This window comes from Pinus tabuliformis, chromosome 1_2 (genome assembly GCF_031772625.1).
Source record: "Pinus tabuliformis cultivar Carrire ecotype Pingquan chromosome 1_2, CPIR1, whole genome shotgun sequence".
Lineage (NCBI taxonomy): Eukaryota > Viridiplantae > Streptophyta > Pinopsida > Pinales > Pinaceae > Pinus > Pinus tabuliformis.
This window is the reverse complement of record NC_142298.1, coordinates 497,041,534-497,056,817: the sequence shown is the minus strand read 5'-3', so window position 1 is coordinate 497,056,817 and position 15,284 is coordinate 497,041,534.

The following is a 15,284-nucleotide window of genomic DNA, read 5'->3' as shown; positions in this document are numbered from 1 at the left end:
TTCATTCCAGATGTAAATGTTAACATCAAGTATTTCACATATCCACTAGATCGAGAAATGTTTTACTTTTATATGTCTGTTTGCATATGGCACAGATAAATTAATAATATAACCGTGCCAATCTTTGATACATTGCTATTGCTCAATGATTTTGGCATGAAGGTGTTTTTACAAACATCTAATACCTCTATTATCATTGTGAGTGTAACATTTGTAAAACGTTTGTGCAATTATTTTTCTCACAGCAAACATGTCAAACCATGGTGCAAGTGTACAAATAGAACTGAACAATGAGTCATGACAGCCATTGAAAATACAATCATAAATCAAGAATTCTTGTTCTAATAAGATTTTTCTAATGGAAACCATGTCAAATTGTATAAAAGGGCACTGGTATGCAAAAATGCATGGAGAATTTTATCTAGGAATTAGAGGTAAAATGTTCATTATGTGATACAATAGAAGTGGTTCAAAATGGAAACATACAAGATTTTGGTTATGTAGCAAAATATTAAACTGATAGTCATTGATGTCTTGATTGAAGCGAAGATATGGTTTCCCATTTGTAAATATCCAAACATTGATTGGAATCGATAACCAATTAGAAAATCATTTGATGCAAAAATCATCTCCCCACGAGCTAATTGTTGAATTAGCACAAACAGAAGAAGGTGTAGACAATATTTGCAAGTATGTTTCAACATCAGTAACTTGGTGAAACCTTTAAGGTATTCAGAAGTTAGTTTAGTATGTACTGATTGCAAAGTGATATCATGTTTGTAACTTAATCAATCACAGAAGTGATTTACAATTCCCTATCATATTTCAATTGATGTATAGCGGAAGTGAAGGAGAATAGCAAAAGAGTAAACAAGGCAATCTCTTGGGTAATAGAAGAAATGTTGTAACCTATATAAATGGAATCTGAATAATTTGTGATCAATTTCTTGGACATGTGTCTCATGCAATGCAAAAGCATTTTTAATTTCCATAAATTCCAGTGAGCGAATATGGAAAATTGTCAAATGCAATTTTTCTCTAGAATGCAAGGAACACATAATATTTTGAGTATTCAACCAATAAGTATCATTGAAGAAGACTATCAAATTTTCTATATAGGATGTAGTATCCCCTCTTATTTTTTTGACAATCGAACAAGTGTGAGTAGTTGGCTCTGTCACAAAGAAGATGAAGAAGAAGTTACAAGCAAATCAGAAAATGGCATTGTTTGCATGTGTTCAAACACTTGTAACAAAAAAAACAATCTGGTTAGATAGGAAATATTGATTTTAAGTAAACATTGCATATCAAGCATATAGGCATCAACTTTCAATTTGGATTCCTATTAAAAAAAAGACAGAATCAAAGGTTCATCATGAAACTAAATTGTTGCATTTCTGAGGAAAGACATGTTCTCCAATGATAAATGAAGAACATGTATAATAATGTGCTTGGCATAGGCAATGAGTATCTTAAGGAAAAAGAACAATGGCAGAATTCCATATTTCAAATAACAACATTCTCAGAGGTCTCTAAAACAGAAAGTTAAACATTGGTGGTAAATGCACATCTTTAGCAAGTAAGGCATGTGTATTTGTTTTTTCCTTTTTGGACAAATTACAAATTTGTATACAAGCTCCATTAGAATCAACACTTAAAATAATAATTAGAAAAAGCCACAAAAAAACTAAGGTAGCATATTTTTGAGATACATAAAGGACTGAATTATTGTCATCATATTACCATAAACAATTGATCACCAAACACTCGATCATGTGTCCATGGTAGGATCTCTATTGCTTGTGATAATCTTGGAAGTTGCAGCGGATGTCGTGAAGACCCTTTATTATTACTATGAGGATGTCGTAATATTATTTTTAAACTTAGAATTAAAATAAGAAGGCTAATTTAGATGGAAAGCTATATTATTTTTAATTTAGAATAAAATAAAACATCATTAAAGTCAATTTAGTATATGATTATTTAAGACTGAAAATTTTATGGTTTTAATTCAGAATGAAACTAGGAATATAATTTTAAATTTATTTATGGTTTTAATTCAGAATGAAACTAGGAATATAATTTTAAATTTCAATTTATTAAAATAAATTGAAATATATTTTATTTTATTAAATTTTTTATTCAAAATCTATATTGAAATTTCTTGAATTTTATGTTTTTCTTTAATTTTATGCTTTTAAAAGTGAATGATCATTATATTTTATTATAAAAATTTTAATAATAAATTTTATAGTACAATTTTTTGATATATATTTTTTGAAATTTAATTTTAAATTAGTTTTTTAATAAATATTATATAATTTTTTTGTAAAGTTTTAAATTGATTGCATTATTAAAGTGTTGCGTACAATAAATTAACTGAAATTCCCTGTGAATTTCTTTGAGGTATGTATCTGGTTTGGATAGACCAATAGAAATGGACACCATTGCTTTTGCCACTATATTCTTCATAATCTAGTATAAATAAATTGTCTACTGGAACTAAGTATATCTACCTCGAGAGTTACCAGGATCCTGGACCAAAGATTGCCATTTCTCCAAGTCCAAATCGGTGTTCACGACCTACTGCTTTAACTCCAATTCCCAACCTTAAATCAGCTGACGGACAAGGGGGGCATTTTAAGATGGTTAGCATGAGTGGCTTCCTAAATCTTCCCAACAATACCACAACGCTCTCTACCCCTAGCGGAGGTTGTGCTTTTCCAACACCACGCCCTCGACTTTTGCTTCAACTCTAAACTTGACCTATCCTTGTTAAACACACTATTGTAAAAAAAAAATTAAAAAAAAAATGAAATCAGTAATCTAAAATAAACTAGATAATTTAATATTATTAAAATAGTAGTTTATTTTCTATTTGTTCTTTGTATTAATACTCAAAACATTTATTAAATCTTCCCTTATCATTGCAAGACTAATACTCAAAACATTTATTAAATCCTCTCTTATCGTTGCAAGACTAATACATAATGTCAAACCAAAGTACACAACTATAAATCATTTTTAAATATAAATAAAAAATAATTATTGGAAAACTACAACCTCAAATACTATAAAATAGTTTTTAAAATATTAACAGCATACAATTACTTAATTGTTCATCATTTTAAAAAGTTTAATTCATTCTAACGCCTCCGCACTCACCTACATAGACGTTTATATAAATTTAACTTGTAATTTAGTTTAAAAAAATACATATATTTTTATATTGTAAATATGATGATGAAATTTATGAAAATACACCTGCTTAATTGTAGCACATATTTTTATAGTGTAATATGATGATGAAATTTAGGTTAATATGCAATTCTGAGATACACTTTCCTTGAGAAGCAATTGATGAAATTTAGGTTAATATGCAATTCTGAGATAGCACTAAAACCGTTAACTTAATTTTGCTTGCGTTGTAAATATGTTTTCCTTTTTTAATTGTTATAATAAATTTGACCGCATGTATACATATAAAATACATGTACTGATATCCAAATTAATTAGGAAAATGAGTCCAAAGGTTTTGTCACTTGTATCAACTTATTACCTAGAGGAGATATAAATATAAATATATGTGATAAACCCTTATGCTTGTATGTGATTGTAACGCTCTACGGTAAATGGAAAAATTCATATTTCCCCCACTATTATCAATCATAACAACCTTGATTATGACCCTGTTGAAATCTTAATAATAAAATTAACTCGGTATTGAAACCATTTGAATATATGAATATATTTTCTAATTAAAATCAGTGGAATCCTATATTTGATTTATAAATTTTTCAACTTTGAATTTTCCAAATAATTTTTTATAATATAAATATAAAAAAATAATAATAATATATATTCAAATCCTTAAATCCATTTATAAATTAAAATTAAATAGCAAAGCTTTTTAACCAAAAATGGTTTCCCATCCCTAACAAAATAATTGGGTAACACTTTTAGACCCATACTAGCATCATCTTTATGACCCATAATGACAAGAGAGGTGACTCGCCATACGTATGCTTAAGCAATGTTGAGGCATGAAGCCACTAAAGGGTCTCAAAGTTTCCAGAGATCGCTGGGAGATCCTGAAAGAGAGTGTCGAAGAGGTATTTTGACCACCAAGAGTTTCCAAACAAAGCGTAAAAATATCACACAAAAGACAGAATTTTTTCAAAAACATATGAATATTTCCTTTGCCTAATTTTGTTTAAGAAGTAGATAAAGTTGTTGAATACTCTCGAAAAAACTAACAGCCATGAAAAAGAATGGTGATTGTTTGAACCTTAAGAGAAGCTTCCTAGAGCTAAATACATTCACAAAATTTAGCTTTAGAAAGCTAAATATGGTTAGAACTAGTTAAAAAAAAATCAAGAACAATGTCAATGGCACCTATTTATAGTAGATAATAGTAATAATAGAAAATATCACTATAAGGAAAAGACTTCCTAGCGAAGGTTTTTATGGAAGTCCCTATAAAAATACCCTAAACATTTGTTTGTAATGGAGGTCACTAGCAGATGTGGGCGGGCAGATGTTTTTTGAACGGTACATCTAAAATATATAAATGCACCAGTGGTTTACTATCCATACAAGCATCGGTGATGTAAATAACACGGTGCACTATCAAAAAATTATTTTTCTAAATTAAAAAGAAAACATGATGCGCTACATAACATAATGTGCCAATGCTTTAATAGTTGATAGCATCGGGGCTCTTCACATAGTAAAATGTTCCGGTGCATACTAGTAAGGAGCACTGCTATAATTTTAAATTTCAGAGAAATGTGGTGCTATTTAAAAAAAACGGTGGTGCTATAGTAAAAACATAGCATCGGTGCGGTACCAATAGCGAAATGCCCCCGGACGTCTCAAGAAAAGCACCACGATATTTTTTAATTAAAAAAAATGGTGCTTTTGGATATATCTCGCACCGGTGCGTTTGGAAAACGCACCGAAAGAGGGTTAAATAAAAATTAAAAAAAAAACCCCTCCCAGCCGTAATTTTCTTTTTTACAATCTACAGTGCGAGAAAGCTCTAAAGCACCGATGCCACTCTTGCCACATGCAAGTGCCCTGTTGTCGGTGCTTCTCTTGCTCACCATCCTTTTGTATCGTGCTCTGTGTTTGAGTTTTCAATTTTTTCAAATCGTCTTAAAATTTGTTTTCTCCATTACAGGTCCACAATGTCTCCCCGACGACAAAATGTCCAGGTAATGTTTATGTTTCTTTGTAATTTAATTTTTTATCATATTAAAATTATAAATTAGGCTAAATTTTCCATTGTTTATCAAAAAAAAACACCACGCGGTGTGTTTGATACGTTTGGCTCGCATTGATAGCAATGTGCCTTGTAAATTTACAGAGTGCACCGCATATCAATGTGTGAACATAACACACTATCGTTGTTGCAGTGCGTTTTGTAAAAAAAAATGCACCGATATTGATGCGAAATGTTGCACATCGGTGTGTCACACTCAATGCATTTATATTTATCAAATGCACCGCAAACTTAATATTTAAAAATATAGCCATAGTTCGGTGCGTTCGATAACCTAAACATTTTGTACTAGTGCGAAAAGGTTATTCGTGCGCATAGGTGCACAATTTTTCCGCACTACTATCAAAAGTTAAAAATGTGAACCAATAGCGGTGCATCATACTTATGTGCATATCGTTAACAATGTGGTTTTAGTTGAACGCACACCAATGTCGGTGCATGACTATGTTTTATGCGCACTGGCAATTTTTTTAAATTGAAATTTATGTTTCCATATTTATACATACATGTTTCATTTAATTAAAAAAAGTGCATTTTATGTATGAGGATGATGTATTTTATATTTCAATCACGTAGTAGGCACGTCATTAGAGGGAGCAGCAGCAACAATAGGCAGAACCATATAATATGGCCCGAACATGGCAGGCCAGAGAGAGGGAGGGATTTATACCCTCACCCTATTACTACAGTGACTCGAGTGCTCTTGAGGAATGTAGGCCTCCTCATGTACTATGAAAAGGCTACATCCCTAAAGGCACACTCTGTCTTTTTGGCACATTTGATCCATCGATGGAATGTCTAGGAGCAAGCTTTCCATGTCAGTCCTAGGGTGTGGTATAGGCCCACCGAGGAGGACATATACTTTATCACTAGCCTATCTAAGAGGGGAGGATTTTCCCAGTTCTCTTATGTCCCCCATGGGATTGCAGTTGAGATTCAACTTGCATACACTCTGAGATATGTCGAGCCTCATGCGATCCATCCATCAAACTTTCAGGTCCGTGGTGGACAATTATGGATTTATTCTTTAGTTGCAAAGGAGCTTAGGAGCCTCTCATTATTAGTCACCACCATTGCACACTCTAGTACTAATGGGCAACGCATTAGTTTCAATCTTTTGTATTATGTTGATTCTTTGATTCAAGTGCCACGTTGCATCAGATGGTCTGCCATTTTTTTGAGGAAGTTTGGCATGGCTTTAAAAAGATGTCGTGCATTGAGACATGGTAGGGAGACCTTCCCTTTCACTTCTAATTTTTTTTGTTTACTTTTTAGAGGTTTCCATAGACGAGGCCTAAATTTTTCCCTCACCCTCCTAGGCCAATCACTGAGGTTTGGATGCACATGTGGGGGTAGATGGTGCCCAAGAGGGGCCTACCAGAGTTTCCAGCGAGGATTTCTCATGAGGCACTAGCGCTATTGGCCAGTGAGAATGACCATGCATTCATCACATTTTCGTTTCCGTACGCGGGGATTGATTGGAGAGGGTGTCCCAACGTCTTATTCACAGCAGCTGAGCCAACAGATGATAAAGGTAATATTATTGTTTTCTTTAAATTAATCAGTTAGTTTCATTTATTTATTTTAATGAATTAGAATAAAATTTATTCTAGCATGTTATTTAACTTATTTAACTTATTTTATTAAGTTGTTTAATGAAATTGTCTAATTATTTATCTTTACTATATATTTTGTAGATATCGGCACATTCAATGAGGTTGTGCCTCCTTCCCCACCGAATGTCAGAGGAGATGAGGTGTAACAGCCCCTTGTTAAAAATCCATGTAATAAAGTTAATAGAGGCAAAAATAAGACCAAGGTCATGGGACACATATTCCAAGCTGAATGATGGGCAAAAACATAGTGACGGGAATCACTTGTGATTAATTAATGGCTATGGAAATTGGCAAAGGATTTGGAAAGGCATGAGGCATTATTGGCATTTTATTTATGAAAATAATGGAAATTAGGAGAAAAGGAAGGTGAAAGGTCATAGGTTGTATGTAAGGAGGAAAATGAAGGGAAATAATGGAAAATAAAAAAAAGTAGAGGCCTCAATGATGAAAAGGCTTTTGAGGATCAGTTCATAGCTTTTTGTCAGTTTTATCTTGGAGCTCTCTCTACTCTCTCTCTCACACTATTGCACGCTTAGATTTTTCTTGAAGCACCCTTAGATCATTGTTCCATACTTTAGATTTGGAGCAAGAAGAAAAAGAAAGAGAAGGAAAGCGCAAGGGAAAAATCGAGGTCAGCAAATACAGTTAGTTTTGCCTGCAGGTACCGAGTTGTATGTATGAGTTCCTTTCTAGTTTTGACATGCATGTCATATGCATGTGGTTATTTGCTTATGATCTATCATTGGCATGGAGGATTTCCTGGATTGACAGTGGTTTTTCCTAGCCTTTCCATTTCCTGGATAGCCATGGTGTTGTGGGTTTTACTTTTTGTTTTTGGTTGGTGCTCATGTTCCTTATGGTTGTGGGTTGAGTTATTAGTTCTTGGAGCCTTGGTTGGACAAACACTCTGGAAGCCCTGTAACAACTTGGGTTGAGTTACTAGTCCTAGAATCCTTGGTTGGGAAAACACTCTAGAACCCTTGGTGGGTTGAGTTACTAGTCTTGGAAGCCCTGGTTGGACAAACGATGTAGATCCTAGTGGCAACTGTAGGTTGAGTTATTAGTCCTAGAAGTCAATTTGGAACAAGCACTCTGGAGCCCTAGACAGCTTGGATAGAGACCGCTTTGGTGATGGTTAGTGGTGTCTGGCCATGAGGTGGAATCACTTATTGAGGGTTGAGGTGTATTTGGCCTCTAGAATCCTTGGTTTGGTTTTCTTCGTTTATTCCATGAGATCTCACATTCATGCTAGGAATATGGCATAGGGGTGATTAGCTGAAAGAAAGATTTGGTTCAGAATAATCTATGGTTGAGTGGTACGTGGAAGTCCCTAACTTGGTTGGATTTTGCATATGTTAATAAGATTTATTTCCTCTTGTATTTCATAAGTAATTGTATTTGTTATTATGTGGCTTTGATGGTTGGTTTATCATGAAGTATATGTTGTTCATTTACCGGTTATATGTTGGTCATGAGATATATAATGGTTATGGCTCTTAATGTGTTTTGATTTATTGAGGAATGTTAATCAAAGAATGACTTAATAGATGATAATGCAGCTATTGTGGGAGGGCATCAGACCTTATTGATGATTCTCAGATAAGTATGAGACCCCTATGTTCAGATGTTTAATTATGACATGTATATTACATGTTCATGATGTGTTTGATGAAATGTTTGTCATGGATATGCTTGGTTAGTTCAATTTCTTGTCTAAATTTTGTGTGAAAGGCCTTGTCCTGGTGTCATTCATTGTCCTTAAAAGTTTCATGAAGCTTTCGGTAGTCGTATGGAGACTAGACTGAAAAAGTGGCTTAAATAACGCAGTCATTGGCACAGAACTGGGTGAAAAAGTTTGTAGCCGCATGGAGGCCTTGTTGTAGGAGTGACTAGAGGGTTACAGTCACATGGATGGATTTTCATGGGAGTGATTGGGGGTTCGTTTCAGTTAAAAAGAAAGTTAACTCAGGGGTTGGGCAGCTAGAGTGGTTTGTTAGCCCCTGGGGGTCCTCTAGCTCCTAAGGAATGTCAGTTTAGTTTTGGTTGTCGATTCCACTTCCTTAACTCTACTTGAGAAGTTGACTCGTATCATAGTAACTCTTCATCACATATTTACCCCGATGGACTGGTTAGCTTGGGTAAGTATGGGAGGATGGTGGTTACGAAGTGGTATCAAAGCATGGTTCAACCCTTGGACTAGATGGGCAGAATTTGTTTTCCATGCATATATGTCAATTGAAAATGTGTTCATTATGCTTGTGGTCTATTTGTATGGTTATATATGCATGGAATTGGTCATGGTTACAGTTGTGTTGCCATATAGAAGTTGATGACGTTGTTGTTGAGATGTGTTGTCGTGAATACATGATGGTTGTATATGTATTTTTTATGCATGTCTGTTGTCTATATGTTTGTTATGAATGCATTATACCTAGTCAGTGTTATAGTTGTGACATCATGCATGGTAACTGGGATAATGATTGAGATTTATTGATGTGATATATATATATATATATACATATACATACCATGGTAACCAGGTTGGTCTTGTAGATGAGATACTCTCCCCTGAACTACACTGAGGTATGTTGGAATGTTTATGTTTGTTTTGTCTGACATGATATCATTGCAGGTAGAATATCAAATTTGACTACCCAAATGGTAGACTATAGTTCATGAGACTCTCCCTCTAGATCAGATGAGCAGGATGGTCATGGGTACTCTCCTGACATAACAGAAACTTTGAGAAGTTTGAAGGAAGAAATAAGAAGTTGTAAAGCAGATAATGATCGAATCATTCAGTCACAAGAGAGACTTGTGAGGGTGCAGGAGAAACAAGTAGAGGTCAAAGCAATCATCCTTCAGAGCTTGTCAAACTTGCAGAGACATGGACCACTTAGGATCAGTTATGAATAGGAGGACAGGACTAATGGAGCCTATGGTAGCAAGTATAATTGTTTGGTCAATTTAGTGTCCTAAATTTCTCTACATAAATTATCAATCCAGGTATCGTAAACTGATGAAGTGTAGTGCACTGTTTGTGCTAGCTAACCCTTCTTACTTCGTTGTTTTTATGTTTTATGTTGTTTTTGGGGTTTTTGGTCTTTTAATTCCTAATGATTTACAATGTAAATTATCAAAACTAAATCTAACTTTCTTAAAGACTGCTCAAAATCTAAAAATGAAAACAGAGCTAAGAAAGAAATGAAAACATAGCTAAGAAAGATATGGAAACATAGCTAAGAAAGAAATGAAAACAAAATTTCTATACTTATTTTACCATTATTTCCAAATCATGAATTAAAACTGAAAGTGAAATTTGCAATTGATGTCTAACTAATTACAAAATAAAACTAAATAAAATACTTGGTTACTCTGCCTCTCAATTTTTGGAGAAAGTCTCCTTGGGATGAAATTTAAGTAATTATGTACCTCATTAATCTAAGAGAAAGCAAATACAAAGATGCAGAAATAACTCATTGCATAGATGAAATGTTCAACCACTTAGTTAAGGATGAATTATCAACTTGAAGGGTTTTCCATAAACATTCATTAACACCATGAGTTAGTATTTTAAACTAAAAATGAAATGGCAAAGACAGTAAATGACACTGATCAGTTTAATTGAGAATTTAAACTAGAAAAACAGTGAATGAAGTAAATTATCCAACAATGTATCCTTATCATTCTTCAATCCTACTCTCATCCTGAAACAAGGTTAGTTTTTAATTTAAGAAACAAGATTACACTATTGAGTTCTATGTTCTAAACTATTGATAAGAACTAAAAAGAAATCAAGCTAATGGAAATTGCTCTAAATTATAAACATTGTTAGTAAGAAAATGATAGAAATTGCATTATAACACTGTTAGTAAGAAAATGATTATAAACATTGTTCTAGAAATAAAATGATGAATTTAAAGTTAACAAGAAGAAGAAAAATAAATAAAATGAAACCTTCTTCAGTGCAGGGGCCCTCTGCAATTGATTAGGCTACGCTTTCTCAATCAACTCCAAGAAAACTCCTTCAGATGTTCATAAAAACATGTGGTCTTCTCATATTAAAACAAGGACACAAAACGCCCAAAAATTACAGAGTCTAGAACTTCGATTTCACATTAAAACTATTACTAAATTCTTTGGTCCCTTACACAGGTATTTATAAGAAAAATCATATAATTGTTTGTGGAGAAAAGCATGCTATAGCCAAACATGTAGAAGACAGATATGTGGAATTTCTTCTTTGGCTGCTGGAGAAATAAATCTAAGACATGGTGGCTGTTGGATTCATTTGTACAGGTGGTTGTTGGAGTTCGTAGGTACAGGTAGTTGCTCCGGATAACGCTTCCCATCACTGTGAAACACATTAATTAACCACGAAATAGAGTCCTGTTACCCTCGGTCTCTTTGTGTTTGACTTATCCATTGACCGTAGTCTTATGCCATCTTCTTTGTCAACCTAGGCTAAATGAATAGGATAGGGTCCATGTCATGATGATTTCAACGCTGCCCATGTGGCTAGTTTCTCCTTTTGACACCTGGAACCTGTTAGAGCATGGAGGTAGCTGCGGAACAACCGGTTAGCTGCAGAATAGGTTGCGTTCCGTAGCTAATATACAAAAATTTATTCAAACAACAAAACATAAAAAGCATAACATGTAAATCACTAAATGTCCTCCTCAAGACACTATATACCAATTATTAATGATGAGAATGCACATTTCTTATGGAAAAACAAAGAAAAGGAATGAGAAGAGTTGCTAGGGAAAGAGTAATTTTGAGGCTCTACATACCCCCACTGCAAAAGCATTGCATGTCCCCATGCAAGTTTCAAAAATGTGAACTTCTTTCTCCTATTGCATCTATTCTAACACTTCTGCCAACATATCCAACTTCCTTTTCTTACTTCTCCTTGCACTGACTGCCATCCTGGGCTTCTTCATAAGAAGTCTGTATTTGAGGTTGATAAGTGTTCTACTCAAATTCCTATTTTTCCTCTTCAGCTTCCTATTTTTCTTGTACCATAATCCTAGGTGCAACATTGTGTTGTCATGAATGGCTTTATCCAGATTGTTCTGTTCCCTCAAGGTTTCATTTTCTTTTTGAATATGCCTGTTCAAAATCTCTAACTCAAAGATTTCTTGTTTGAGAGAGCTAGTTAGAGGTTCTTGTGGATTGACAGGCTGCTCTAGATTGGTTGAGGATCCTGGATCCATTGAGGTATCCTTCCTCTCTAATGACTCTATGTAGTCATAGACTTGCTACTATACTAGATCTATGCTAGGAGAAGTTTTGATTGGGATACCTTCAAAATTCAGTGGAGGAGAGTTTTGTGGACTGTGTTTAGGTGGAATACTGTCAAGAGATTGAACTGGGGTTTCTTCCTCTAAGTTTATGAACTGGGCTCCTTTTGATGTTACCTTCCTCACCTTACCTCGGAGTCTAGAGCTCCTTCTCAGGTTTTGGAAGCTTATGGTTTCTTCTCTTGTGTCCTTCTTCCTCTTCCCTATCTCCTTCTTTTTCTTGATTTTCTCCCTAATCTTGGTCAATCTTTCAGAGAGTAACTGTTCATCTTCTTGTGGTGATGAAGGTTCAGGAATGTCTTCATTGATTTCTTCAGCTCTCTCTTTCATTTTTCCTTTCTGTTTAGTTTGCTTTCTAACCTCTGGTTTAGAAGTTGTCTCTGCATCATCCTTTTGTGAGGAGGTTCCAGATTTGTTTTGAATGTTAATGTTGATCTTTCTCCTCCTACTTTTCTTAACATGACTCTCCTCAGGTGACTCTGGAGCATCCTGGAAAAATTTTCTTACCAAGAAATCTTCCCAGGTATCCCCTATACTTTTCAAATGGAATTCAACTAGTATTTTCACTAATCCATGATGATACATAGTTGTTTCTATGGATTCAAATTTCTTTTGGACATTTGTAGCCATCCTTCTTAGACTGTTTAGAAGGAATAAGGGAAGGTTGATGGTTCCACTTCCTAAGAAATTCATTAATAAGCGTATATGGTAAACATACATAAACCCAAATCTTCCTTCACATGTAATGAATTTTTGCAATATCAACAGCATATTACCCCATTTGTTCTTGAGTGTTGAAATAGGAATTCTCTTCCTAAATACTGTAACATCCATACCTGGGTTTATAAGGATCACTTTCCAAGATTCACCATGAAATTCTTTGTTTTTAAACCATCTTTCTCCTTGTCTCGACAGCTTTGTTGCTTCTGCTATGAAGGATTCTGTGACTGCAAATTTAATATCTCCTATCTCCACTTTTGTGCCATCAAATGACCTTGCAAAAGACTTGGTAATTTCCTTGTGGTAGCCGTCAAATTTCTTAATAAAATTTAACCATCTGGCCTTCTGTAGCATCCCTTTAAGTTGTGGATACCCCTCCATATACTTTACCCCTACGAGCTCTGTCCTAACAATAAGCCCCATATCCCCTGTTTTCAGTTAACCTTCAAAATCACTCTTACTGTCTATAAAGCGAGTGTTATTTAAGAAATTGAATGACTGTGTGTATGGAAATGGAATGACTGCGTATATATGAAAATGGAAAGACTATGTGTATATGAAAATGGAATGACTATTGTCTATGTGATAGAATGACTGTGTGTTATAGAAGAGATAAACTTAAGGGTTTGCGTGTAATAAATAAACAGTAAGGGTTTAGAGAGTCGTAGATAGGTAGGTCACATCGTCATCTTGACCATTAACAGGTGGTGTTGTGGAGGGTCGTTTGAGTACAGGTTATGGAGTTTGAAGTGGAGATTTGTTATGAAATAATCATTGAGACCGTTTGTCATTAAAGATGGAAGATATGGCGGAGATATAGTGGCGGTCAAATCAAATGATGGTCGATTAAGGAGACATCTGATTATACATACTATACAAACTTATGTTTTTAAATTGCTTTTGAAATAAATATTTGCATTTACCTTTGGAACCTTTACCTTTCACTTGCTAATTTTTTTTTATGTTGATCCACAGGTACCTTGAGCATGGTTGGTCTTCAAATATTGATTTTTTTCAATTCCCTGCATACATGATTTTATTATGAGCTGTACACTTGTGCCTGAACTGATAAACAAATTGTAGCTGCAGAATCAAATTAGCTGCAGAACAGAATCAGCTGCAGAACGTGAAAAAGAAAGTGAAATATGGCTTATGGATCATGAATGAAATGGAAGTGGCTATGTAAGTGAAATGAAATGAGATGTAAGACAAGATGATAAATGAAATGAAAATGGAATGAAAGCTATAAAAGGAAAAATCGAAAAAATTTATTGATGAAATATAACAATGAGATGAAGTGAAACTGCAAATATAAAACGGAGTGAGGTGAGATGAGATGATGAATTTGCATAATCTAAACTGTAGAGTGACTGTAGCTTTTTGTCACTACTTATTATAGAAAGAAAATGGAAAATATAGGGTGTTAGAAACCTCTGATTTTCACCCTGTATTTTCTGTATAAGTATGTCAATCAATGATTGGTTTTCAACCTTATATATATCTATATTATTTTATTTTTTAGGAAAAATAAAGACTAAGTTGGTGAAGAAGAAGAATTCTTCTTCACTAGCTTCATTCAGAATTGTCTTGGAAAATCTTAATGAACTCCTCTTTTGAAATTGGTTTCTGATATTTCTTTAATCTATGACCATTCACAAGAAGAGGAGTTTTACTTTCATCTATTGTTCTTATCCTCACTGCTCCATTACTAAAGACTTTTTCAATCTCATATGGCCCAAGCCAATGAGTTTTAAACTTCCCTTGAAAATCTTTAAACTTTGAATCAAACAATAGCGCCCAATCTCCCACTTGAAACCTCTTGTCCTTGATATATTTGTCATGCCATTTAGCCCTCTGTTGTTGGACTATACTAGTCCTTTGAACTGCCTCTTTTTTTATTTCATCAAGTTCATTTAATTGCTCCAGCCTATGCTTTTGTGCCTCTGATAAATCTAGTCCCAATTGGACTGCCATCTTGAAAGTTCTGATTTGGAACTCTATAGGGAACAGGACTTGTTTCCCATAAACAAGTTCATAGGGTGTATGTCTTGTTGTGTTCTTCAATGTAGTTCTATAGGCCCATAAGGCTTCAGGAAGCCTTTCCGCGCAATCTCTTCTATGTAGATGCACAGTCTTGGTGAGGATTCCTTCAATCACTTTATTTGTAGATTCCACTTGACCATTTGCCCGAGGATGATAAGGAGTAGATTTCCTACATTTGATCTTGTATTCTTCCACAAGCCCTTCCACCATGTTAAACGTAAATTGAGATCCTTGATCTGTCACAATTTCTCTTAGAACACCAAAACGAGTAAATATGTCCTCAAAAATAAAATTCACTGTAGATTTTTCATTAGCTAA